The 13,040-nt window shown below is 34.1% G+C and overlaps 1 long non-coding RNA gene across 2 annotated transcripts in view; it reads right to left on the bottom strand.

The window, feature by feature from the left end:
- Positions 1–13,040, bottom strand: part of LOC137639236 (uncharacterized) — a 46,453-nt gene that overhangs the window by 32,063 nt on the left and 1,350 nt on the right. Inside the window, exon 2 of one of the 2 annotated variants that reach the window (XR_011044264.1) lies at positions 1,639–1,789. The exons of the other annotated variant lie outside the window; for it this stretch is intronic. This is a non-coding gene — a long non-coding RNA (uncharacterized lncRNA). The remainder of the gene's footprint in view (positions 1–1,638; positions 1,790–13,040) is intronic. 2 annotated transcript variants of the gene reach the window in all.

The raw sequence follows: 13,040 nt of genomic DNA, 5'->3' as shown, positions 1-13,040 counted from the left end.
TAATTGACAAGTGATTTATAGCAATCCGACTATAAATATAAAATTGTAAAAGTCACAGATAGCTTTTGGCGGTTATTTTTCAATTTAACCTGTGAACTTCCAGCGTCCGTCTGACAATATTATATGCAGGCCGGCCAATGTAATGTGTTTCAAAGACTTACAGAATTATAAAATAAATATTTTCTTAAAGAAGTGCCAAATCAAATTATGCCATTTTAGTCATTACCCGAACTAAAATATTCATGATAAAATCTAAGATTTTTTTACGAGGAGCGATCGTTTTCTTTGTCCAAGAACCACACATTATAAAACACTACGAACTGATTTTGAGGTAACTTAAGCCTGGAAACTACCACCATCAAAATTTCAAAACTTTAAAATTTCCAAACTCCAAGCCTTCCCTACTTAAGGAAATATCAAATATGATTAGAACTACATAATGAAAGAACACGGTTTGTCAATAAAATGGCTCGAGTATTTTGTGATAAAGCTGTGGTGCTGATATTATAAAATAGCTATTGGTCTTTAAAAATTATGTAACATTCTCCAATGAAAACTTACATTATGCACGATTTTCATGTTTCACGTGAATAAAATAAGTTTTTTCCAAGGTCACTTAATTGATTTTTGCAAAACAACATTCTGTTCGCGAAATATCTACCATAACACCAACAATGTTTAAATCAACAATAATAAAAGGTTAACCTCAGTGGGTTAGACCAACACCCAAACGAAGTGCTAACATTAGCAGTAGGCCTAACCTCCGAAGTATCCTCATCTTAAAAAATCACGGCAAAGAATGAACTTTCAGCTACTGGTACAAACGCAAGGGTAACGCGTTACTACTGCACTAGCCAGTAATCAAATTCCTCTATGAATTTGAAAATTTGTCACAAGGTTATAATGTCTTAATGCTACAAGGCACTAGATGATCCATACTCAAATCAGGACAAAAATAAATTTGAAAACATACTAAATACCGCTAACTTTTCACATGATATCCCTGCAACTCATTGTCGTCATTTTAAAATGTTGACGTTTACTAAAATATCTTATTCCAGAGACAGTACCACCAATGTCACCTGCCTGTCAAATGGGCCGAATTCATAGTTTATCACCAAAAAAAAAAAAAAATAATAATAATACTTAAGCTAGTTAACTAAGTTGACATTGTCATCTAAGGCTAATTAACTATTCGTGTGGGTGCAGGAAAATATTTAACATACCACCTAGATGTATTTTACAATTAGGCTACCCATACTGTATATCTCTAGGCCTTGCTATGTGCTAAATGAAAGAAAAAAAAAACTTCCACACGAATATTTAAGATAAATTATAAGGTCGGAGTAGAGTACAGTAGAGGGTTTCTACTCCACAACCACATTTATAAAATGGACATATAGGCCTACCTACTTAAAAACCTATATCCACGATATTCCAAAAGTATTTCGAGCAACAGCAGGGATCACATACATTCTGTACATTCTACGAGGTGTTCTTTAGCCCTTTACTATCTTATGAACCCTCTACAAGTTTCTTTGGGAAAACAACTATGCAGTTTGACAAAATGTAACAGTAATTATATCTCCACGAGAAAGTAACTATTATAACAACAAATTGCAAGAAAATCCCTCCTACCTTCCAAAATTCTTGATCAATTCACAGTTCACACACAAGAAAACCAAATGGTTGGAGTTTATCCATAACCTTCGTCTACTGTTTTGAAAATTACTAGGAAGCCAATACGTGGATGTTAACTCTAGAGTCCTTGCCAAATAAGTGCTGCCATCTGTTGACAAAATTGTTCGTTTCCACCTCCCATGGAAACAAATATACAGGGTGATAAAAAAAATTATGGCAAAGGCGTTCAAAATTGATAATTAATTAAATTGTCACAACATTTAAGCTGAACTTATTACACTTTTCTATATAATTAATGTTACAAAAACTTTAGTTATACCTACAAACATGCATACATCGTTTTAAGCAACATTAATAAACTGTCTCCGAGTAATTTCTTGGTTAAATTGAAAAAAAGCGAAGCAGAAGTTATCTGTCTTATATTTCAGGTTCACGAGCTGGTGATACACTTTAATTTAATAATTTCAGAACGCACTTAGACAGATGAGTCATCAAAAGTACTTTTGTTAACGTACTTTTTTTATCTTTTTATCAAAAAGTTTAATTGCATCTTCTTTACAATCACAATATTTACAGTATAATTACATTTAATTGCATTTTTCTATAAACAATTCCATCTAATTTAACAATTTACATCACACATCTTGATTTTAATTCTTAGTTACTCAAAAACAATAATTTATATACTCTTTGGTGAACATTCTCAGTGACGTGTCAAGAACAGGGTGTTCCAAAATGATATTCGAAGAAACAAAAATAACAAATGCAACGCCATCTCTTCATGCATTTATATACAGACTAAACCAACTCCAAACCACTATAAAAGGTGTAAACTGAGCTTAATCTACTATTGAAGAGCCAACTAGGGTTCTTTCTGATTACTACTATACTCGATACATAGTAAGAAATCACATTCAACACAACAGGGTGATGCAAAAACTACCCAATGCCCTTGGGTGTATTCGTCATTAAAAACAAACTCATTGTAATGAAATAAAATTACCTAATCATGAAAAAACATACTGGGAACGTTTTTAGTAATCCCATAAGTATATTGATGATTAAATTAGATCATTTTTAAGCGATGTATAAGCAAATGCTTATATCCCCGCCATCACACCACGACAGGGTGATGCAGAAGTTATCTGCAAAATTGAATAACTACATAAAGTGTTTTATCATTTCACAACATACATATAAATTAAAGGAATGGTTTGATGAATCAATCAAAGTATTATGAAATCACCCAAGAGTCTCCACTTACATTAGATTAGATAATTGTAAATTGTACATCGTGTAAAAGCATGTGCTTGTGTTCCTAGCTTCAAGAAATTCCTTTGATACAGGGTAACACAAAATGAAAATACGAAATGGAAAATTCATTAACAAAGACTTTTATAGAATATCGGTTACTTTAAGTGTGAATACAAATCAACCTTAGTATCATGTTACTATTTTGAATAAATCAAGCTCATTCTTCGATATCATATAGTCCTTATTTTCAGCTGGAAATTACCATACTTTATAAAAAGCATTGTTTTTAAGATCCTTGGCCATAGTATCAAAGAAAACGTAACAGGTAAGTACAGGGTGTCCTAAAAGTATAAATTGATGACGTAACTTAATATATTGCCGGCTCGTATTCATTTATATCTAGGCTTTGCAAAAGTCAATCTAAACCTCTTAACATGGTCGTGATGCAAAAACTATTTTCAATTAACAAAATAGCTGAGCTTCGTTTTGAAAATGATTAATTAATACAAACTAAAACTGCATTGTTTGAAGCTATCGCCATAGCATCCCCGACAACAGGGCAACAGGGTGGTACAAAAACTATTCCACTGCACCACGTGTGTACTTACTCCTCAGTTAGACATTAAAAACTTATCATCAATGGAGTAAATCATATATTCTACAACTAAATCATAATAGAGAGGCTTCTGGTACACCTATAAACATATTTAGGATTTAACTGGAGGATTTTACAACTAACATAACACACACAGCTCGGAACTTTAGCACCCTTGGCACAGCAGCACAACAGAGTGATGCAGAAGTTTCATGTAAAAACAAAATATCATAGAAAGAGTTCTATTGTTCCAACTCACAGTTCTGGATTACAGAAAAACTTTCAAATTATATAATCAATGTGTTCTGACGTCATCTAGAGGCTTCTATTCTATCAACTTGTTTAATAATGGTAACAGTAAAAAGCACAACAGTACGTGCTTTATGATCCTTGCTTCAAGGCGGTTCCTCAAATACAGGGTAACACAAAATGGAAACTTGAAATGAAGTATTCTTAAACAAAGACCCCTACAGCAAATTAGCTATTTCACATATGAAGATGAATCAACCTTCGTATAATGATACTATTTTAATGTCTCCTGTTCACTTTTAATTATCAATTAAGCCTTTTTATTAGCATGAAATTAACATACCAAACGAAAAGGTTGTGTTTCAAGATCCTTGTTCATTCAAATGAACCATTCGGGTTTCAAAGAAAACGTAAGACGTACAGGGTGTCCTAAAAGTATACTGGCTTATCACCTTACATACAGGCTTTGCAGAAATCAATATGAACCACACTCATAGGTGTAATCTGAGAAATGTCTTAATTAGCAAAATAGTTGCCTTTTGTTTTGATTACAACTGTAATTAACGCAAAACTAAAAATGATATGTTTGAAGAGCTCCTCATATTCAACAACAAAGACACAGGGTGGTGCAAAAACTATCCCATTGCAACACGTTTGTAGTTATCAGTCAGTTAATCTTTAAACACTTGCTATCAATGGAGAAAATTACATAGTCTATAACATAATCACTTTATAAAGACTACTGGTACACATAAAAGCATATTTGGGATTAATTTGGAGGAATTTTAAAACTAACATAACACCAAATGTTCGGTACTTAAGCGTCCTTGGTACTGCCCCAACAGAATGATGCAAAAGTTACAAAGAAATGAAATATCATGGAAAGTGTTTTATTGTCCAATATCAGACTTATGAATTAGACTAATCATGACGTTGTGAAGTCCCCCAAAGACTTCCATCCCATTGAATTTTGTAATTATAGTATCTGTTTTGTGTTATTTACGCCAAAAGAAAAAAATCCTCAAATACAGGGTAACACAAAATGAAATTTGGAAATAGAATATTTATGAACTAAGACTACAAATGCAAATTGATTACCTTACACATGAATATAACTCAATCTTCCTATAATGATACTATCTTTAATGTCACCTGCTCATTTTCTAATTACAATTAATCCTTATTTCTAGCTTGAAATTTACATATTAAACAAAGACGGTGTGTTTTAAAGTCCTTGGTCATTCAAATAAACAAATGGCCACCATAGAAAACGCAAACCATACGTACAGGGTGTCATAAAAGTATCCAAGCGAGGACACTGATTAGAATGTACTGGCTTATTACCATAACTTTAAATATAGGCTTTCCAGTAATCAATCCAAATTACTTCAATTATAAAAATAACTGCACTTCGATTTGATTAGGACTGTAATGAATAAAAACTAAAAATAAAATATTTGAAGAGCTCCTCATAGTCACCTACGAAAATACAGTGGGGCAAAAACTATCCCACTACAACACGTGTACATTTATCAGTTAGTTAATCTTTAAATTAATGTCATCAATGAAAACAATAACATAATATATAACAAAATCACTTTGGAAAGACTTCTGATATACATAAAAGCATATTTAGGACGAATTTGGAGGATTTTAAAACCAACATAACATCATACTGCTAGGTGCTTAAGCATCCTTGGCTTTGCCCCTAACAGAGTGATGCAAAAGTTATATGTACAAACGAAATCTCACGAAAAGTATTTTATTATTTAATCTCAGACTTGTGGATTAGAGTAAATACTTTAATTCTTTATAATCATTATGTAGTGAAGTCCCTCAAAGACTTCGATTCCATTAAATTTCGTAATTATAGCAACTGTAAACAGCAAAGAAACGTGTACTTTGTGTTCCTTGCTTAAAAAAAAAAAAAAAAAAAAAAAAAAAAAAAAAAAAAAAAAAAAAAAAAAACCTCAAGTACAGGGCTTAACAAAATGAAAGATAGAATTGGAATATTCTTTCACTGCGACTTTTACTACAAACCTGTCATTTTGAATAAGAGTATATATCAACCTTGGTATTATGTACTATCTTGAATTATCCAGGTCAATCTTTAATATTAATTAATCTTTATTTCCAGCTCAAAAAGATCTAATTAAACGACAAGGAGTGTGTTTTTAAGATCCTTGGCTGTTCAAATACCTAAAACAAAATCGTACAGGGTGTCCTAAAAGTATACAATCGATGTCTGATTGATATGTATTGGTTTATCAACATTCCTTTATATCCATCCTTTGCTAAACTCAGTTAAAACCACTGTTGTGGTTGTACTATAAGAACTATTTCAAATTAACAAAATAGCTGAGCTTCCTTTTGAATAAAACTGTAAATAATAAGGAACTGAAAAAGTAATGTGTGAAGCTCTCCACATCTTCACCAGTGTTGCCAGGTATGGAGATTTATCCCTAGATTTGGGGATTTGGGGTGTCTGATGGGGATCTTCTGTACAAATGTCTATGAAGAAAAAAAGACGAGTAAACCTTTATATTGTTGCAATTAGTTTGCTTTCGCTTATATGAAGTATATTGAGTAATTTCTATATTAATAAAGCCTACGTGATCAAGACAGAGAATATATTTGTGGAAATGGGAATTTTTAGGTTGTTTTGGGGATTTTTCATTATGAGTTTTGGGGATTTTTATACCACCCCATCTGACAACACTGATCTTCACCTACAAAAATACAGGGTAATACAAAAAACTAACCCATTGAAACACTTATATAGTTATATGTCAGTTAGCCTTTTTAACATACTATTAGTGGAGAAAATAATACAGGTCATGACAAAATCACTTTGGAAAGGCTTCTAGAATACATACAGGCATATTTAAGATTTAATTAGACACTTTTAAAACTAATATAACATCCAGTGTTCAGTACTTTAGTATCCTTGGCACAGCTGTATAGCAGAAGGCATTGTAGAAAAGAAGTCTTGTAGAAACGATTATATTGTCTAATCAATATCAATCTTTATTTCTAGCTCTAAATTAACACATTAAAAGAAAAGGATTTAGTTTTTAGCTCCTTGGTCATTCAAATAAACTATTACGCATAACAGCAAAAGATAAACGTAGATACAGGGTGTTCTAAAAGTATACACTCTACAAGTTGAATAAAATTTATTAGCTGATCACCACATGTACATATCCAGGCTTTGCTGAAATCATTTTAAACCACTACTGTCATGGGTATAATGTAAGAAACCTTTTAAATAAACAAAATAGCTCAGCTTCCTTTTAAATATAATTGTAATTAATACAGAACTAAAAATGCAATGTTTTAAGGTTCTCACACCCCGCTAAAAACAGGGTGATGCAAAAACTATTTCACAACAACACGTTTGTGGTTATCCGTCAGTTAGACTTTAAAAAACCTATCATCAATGTTGAAAATAACACATTATTTAACATTATCACATAGGAATGGTTTCTGCTATATATATAAGCATATATAGGATTTATTAGGAGGATTTTTAAACCAATACTACACCCAAGACTCGGTACTTTCATATCCTTGGCACCAGCTCATAGCAGGGTGATGCAAAAGCTCTCTCTTAAAACAAAAATTAATAGATGACGTTTCATAATTTTATCTTAGTTATTGATTATAGAAATCCATTAGAGAGAGAGAGAGAGAGAGAGAGAGAGAGAGAGAGAGAGAGAGAGAGAGAGAGAGGTGTTTCCCAAACCTTGGGAACTACCCCACGACTATGGGGACTTTACCAAACCCATAGGAACTTTCTCACGCCCATTGGGGACTTCCCCACGCCTATGGAAACTTTCCTAAGCCCATTGGAACTTTTATTAACACATTGGGACTTTTCACGACCATTGAAACTTTCATAAACACATAGGGACTTTTCCACGCCCACGGGAACTTCTCCACGCCCATGGGGACTTCCTTCCACCCATGGTGGCTTTCCCCGGCCCATGGGGACTTTCTCACGCCCATTGGGGACTTTCCCACACCCAATGGGACTTTTCCGGTAGAACTTTTTTAAGCGTTCATTACTTCTCTTGTAGTTTATTATTTCCTCACTTCCTTTCCTCACTGAGCTATTTTTTCCCTATTGGAGCCATTGGGCTTATAGCATCCTTGCTTTTTTAAGTAGGGTTGTAGCTTAGCAAGTAATAATAATCTTAATAATAATAATAATAATAATAATATTAATAAAAAGTAATCATCATCATCATCATCGTCATAATAATAATAATCATCATCATCATCGTCATGATAATAATAATAATAATAATAATAATATGAAATCACCTTCAACTTTATTTCAGGCTACAAAAGAATATAAAGAATAATATTCGAAAATATAGTGTTTCAAAATAAAACAAGAACAGAAAGAAATGTTGATCACATTGACAATTATGGCTGAAGTTAGATGAAAATAATATTTATGGAGAATTATCCATTTGTTGTTGAATATAAACATAGCAATTTTGACGTAGGTAAACAGCAAAACTATTAATTTACACTGCATCCCACCACTGACTCGTATAATAATAATAATAATAATAATAATAATAATAATAATAATAATAATTATTATTATTATTATTATTATCAATTGCTAAGCTACAACCCTAATTGGAAAAGCAGGATGTTATAAGCCCAAGGACCCCAACAGGGAAACTAGTTCAGCGAGGAAAGGAAATAAGGAAATATACTGCAAGAGAAGTTTAATAATAACATTAAAATAAATCTGTCATATCTAAACTCTAAAGGCTTCATTGGATGTTATATATTCAGCCAGAAATGAAGTAGAAACCAAAGCTGATCTAGAAAGATCAAAAACTGTGAAACTGAAATATCTTATATCAATCTGGGAGCACCGGGGGGGGGGGGTTGACAGTCATTGCCTGGGGGGAGGGGGGGCTCAAGGGGCCCCCGGCTCCCCCCCCCCCCATAGCTACAGCACCTCCACCATTCAAACAAGATGCCCTCGACATAGGCCCATCCAACACTGTCTAAATTAGTTCATGTTTAAGAAAAGGGTAATCCTATTATCCATATAGGCCTATATCTCCTTAAATGGCAGGACAGGTTTAAAGGTATAAAGGTTTAAAAGGCCGCTCATGAATGGCAGAGGCAAGCGACAGTGACATTGCCCTAGCGAGCAGGACAAGGCCCTAGAGACTGACTATATATACATATGATCAGCACCCAAGCCCCCTCTCCACCCAAGCTAGGACCAAGGAGGGCCAGGCAATGACTGCTGATGACTCAGCAGATAGACCTATAAGCTGCCCCCAAAACTGCCATCCTTAGCTCACAAGGATGGTGAGGTTACAGCGACCATGTCACGTAGGCCCCTCTTGAAACCCCTGTTGGAGGTCATGTAAATGACCTCTACCCGCTGGTTCGCCTGGGAAGGCATGCTGTCTCCAGCTTCCACCGGCGACAGGATTCTGTCACCGTGTCAATCTGCAGACAAAGGGTTTGTTTCTGTCACCTCATTGTTCTTACAGATTGTTTGGGAGAGCAACAGCCAGGAGACGAAGGCCTTCTGGATAAGCATCCAGATAGAGACAAAGCGAACTACTCTCTCTATCCTCCTATGATCTGCGGCCTCTCCCCATGGACGCCAAGTGCAACGACCGGTGTGACGGTCTGAACGATCCCCCGGTCTCAGAATTCTCCTTGACATTGTATAATGGTTCTTTTCCGCCATTAGCTCGCTTCGCTCGCATGAAAATAAAACATCAAGCTCGTATGTACTGGCAAGCGGTAATGTTGAGCTGCGCACGCTAACATTACAGGAAAATAAAACATCAACTTCGTATGCACTGGCAAACGGTAATGTTCGCGCATGCGCAGACTATCAAGGAGAATTTAAAGTAGACTCATGAAGTGAGATTAACACTAATTTTATTTTATGTATTTATATGGTCGCCTCCTAGCTGATTGTTCGCCCTGGAATATTGTATTGATGTTCAAGAATGTAAAAAGAGCACTTATCTTCATTAATGTGAATGAACGCTATGCTGAAGTTTCAAGTAACGTAAGTGTGCTCAAGACATTATGTAATTTTTCCTGAAATACAATAAGATTAGACTCTGCTTTATCCCGCTTTCTGAAAATTTATTTTGTTTAAATTGTTGTTAACTTGACAACTAAAGGAACAAACGAGTTTGAGCGGGACTCGAACCCGTCTGGTGATAACCAGGCAAGGACGTTACCACATCGCCACCACAACCCTGAGAACTATAAGAGATTACTCGAGTGCCATATGTGGATGAGATCATGGTGAGGGGTAGATGGAGATGGTTTGGGCATGCTCTCCGCACTCCCCAAGAGAGATTAGTTCACCAAAGGTTCAACTAGGCTCCACAAGGCACAAGAAGAGTTGGAAGACTCAGGCCTAAATGGCTGAGGACTATGAAGCGTGAAGTAGAAGTATTGATTTAAAATCTAAAGATAGAGACTGGTGAAATCTAACCGAGGCCCTTTACGTCAATAGGCGTAGGAGATGATGATGATGATGATCTTGAATATTTCATTCATCATATATTCTCTTTATTGAATTATTATTATTATTATTATTACTATTATTATTATTAATTGCTAAGCTATAACCCTTGATTAAAAGCAGGATGCTGTAAGCCCCAACAGGGAAAATAGCCCAGTGAGGAAAGGAAACCAGAAAAAATAAAATATTTTAAGAACAGTAACATTATTAAAATAAATACTTCCTATATAATCTACAATAATAAGAAGCAAAATTAGATAGAATATTGTGCCCGAGTGTACCCTCAAGCAAGAGAACTCTACCACAAGACAGTGAAAGACTATGGTACAGAGGCTATGGCACTACCAAAGACTAGAGAACAATGGTTTGATTTTAGCGTGTCCTTCGCCTTGAGGGGCTTCTTCTATGAAGAAGACTCTCCAAAATCAAACCATTGCTTTCTAGTCTTGGGCAGTGCCATAGCCTCTGTGCTATGGTCTTCCATTGTCTTAGGGTAGTTTTCTTGTTTAAGTGTACAGTCGGACACATTATCCTATCTAACTTATCTCCCTCTTGTTTTTCAAATATTGTTACTGTTTTTAAAGTATTTTATTTGAATTGTTAATTATTTCTCTTGTAGTTTATTTATTTCCATATTTCCTTCCCTCACTGGGCTATTTTACCTGTTGGAGTCCGTAGGCTTATAGCATGTTGCTTTTCCAACTATAGATGTAGCTTAGCAAAATAATAATAATAATAATAATAATAATAATAATAATATACACGCGTTAGCTTAAATCAACATACCATAATGTTTAGAGTTTTTTACCAAGGCCTAAACATATTAGACTTTGATTTTTATAAGAATTGGAGACGAAAATTATTGGGGTAGGATTTTTACCTCATGAATCCGTTACCATCAATTTGAGCAGCATAAAATTACATTTAAACCTCTTCAGATGTTCATTATAACAATGGAAAACCTTCACTATCTATGTACTTCGCCTATAGATTTTCCCCAGTTATATTTGAAGTCGATGTTTCCTCTACATAACTCAGTTCTTTTATTCGCCTACAGATTCTACCAAGTTATATTTAAAGTCGATGTTTCCTCTACATAACTAAGCTCTTTTATTTCTTTCATGATTTATAAATTATGAATTATATTTCATCAAGTGTCCGAGATAATAGGAACGTGGTTTTGAAAATTACAGGCGCACAACAATGTTGTTTGGATTGGATATATAGACCAAATGGCATAGTATATACTGTACTGAATAGAAAATGGGTTTTTAGCGGACGAGTTCAATGCGTAACTCCAACAAATTTGCAGATGCTAGGCGTTCTACATTTATTATTATTATTATTATTATTATTATTATTATTATTATTATTATTATTATTATTATTAGCTAAGCTACAACCCTAGTTTGAAAAGCAAGATGCCATAAGCTCAAAGGCTCCAACAGGGAAAATAGCCCAGTGAGAAAAGGAAATAAGGAAATAAACGATATTAAAGTAATGAACAAATAAAATATTATAAAAACAATAACATCATCAAAACAGATATTTCATATATAAACTATAAAAAGACTTATGTCAGCCTGTTCAATATAAAAACACTACTGCAAATTTGAACTTTTGAAGTCCAACCGATTCAACCACCCGATTAGGAAGATCATTCCACAACTTGGTCAGAGCTGGAATGAAACTTCTAGAATACTGTGTAGTATTGAGCCTCATGATGGAGAAGGCCTGGCTATTAGACCCACTAGACATCCGAAGGACTGTTGATATAAAGGCTTTCAAGCGAAGACATATTTCATTCATGAAATGTTATGATAACATGGATATGAAATGTAACACTATTAAGGCTATTGGTACTCTAAATACATAATTATGTATACGACAAGCAGTACAGTATATACGGCTTAGAAACTCAAATATTTAGTTTTTTTTATCACTTCCGATATTCTTAGTCATTCTTTGGTAACATTAATGTTACTGTTATTAGGTCTAGATTAATGCAAATTGGAAGCTATTTCTTAACTTATAACTATACGTTAAGTATAGGTGCTATTTTGTACTATCTTATGTATGGGTGCTATTTTGTACTATCTTATGTATGGGTACTATTTTGTGCTATCGTATGTATAGGTGCTATTTTGTACTATCTTATGTATGGGTGCTATTTGTACTATCTTATGCATGTGTGCTATTTTGTACCATCTTACGTATGGGTGCTATTTTGTACTATCTTATGTATGGGTGCTATTTGTACTATCTTACCGGTATGGGTGCTATTTTGTACTATCTTATGTATGAGTGCTATTTTTTAGTCTTATGTATGGGTGCTATTTTGTACTATCTTATGTATGGGTGCTATTTGTACTATCTTATGCATGTGTGCTATTTTGTACCATCTTACGTATGGGTGCTATTTTGTACTATCTTATGAATGGGTGCTATTTGTACTATCTTACCGGTATGGGTGCTATTTTGTACTATCTTATGTATGAGTGCTATTTTTTAGTCTTATGTATGGGTGCTATTTTGTACTATCTTATGTATGGGTGCTATTTTGTACTGTCTTGTGTATGGGTGATATTTTGCACTAACTTATGCATGAGTGCTATTCTGTACTATCTCATGTATGGGTGATATTTAGTACTATTTTATGTAAGGGTGCTATTTGTTATTATCTTATGTATGGCCCAATGGGTGCTATTTTGTACTATCTTATGCATGGGTGCTATTTTGTACTATCTTATGTATGGGTGCTATTTT

Source organism: Palaemon carinicauda, chromosome 4, assembly GCF_036898095.1.
Source record: "Palaemon carinicauda isolate YSFRI2023 chromosome 4, ASM3689809v2, whole genome shotgun sequence".
In the NCBI taxonomy this organism is placed as follows: domain Eukaryota; kingdom Metazoa; phylum Arthropoda; class Malacostraca; order Decapoda; family Palaemonidae; genus Palaemon; species Palaemon carinicauda.
Note: the sequence above shows the minus strand (reverse complement) of the source record. Positions and strands in the feature narration are given on the sequence as shown.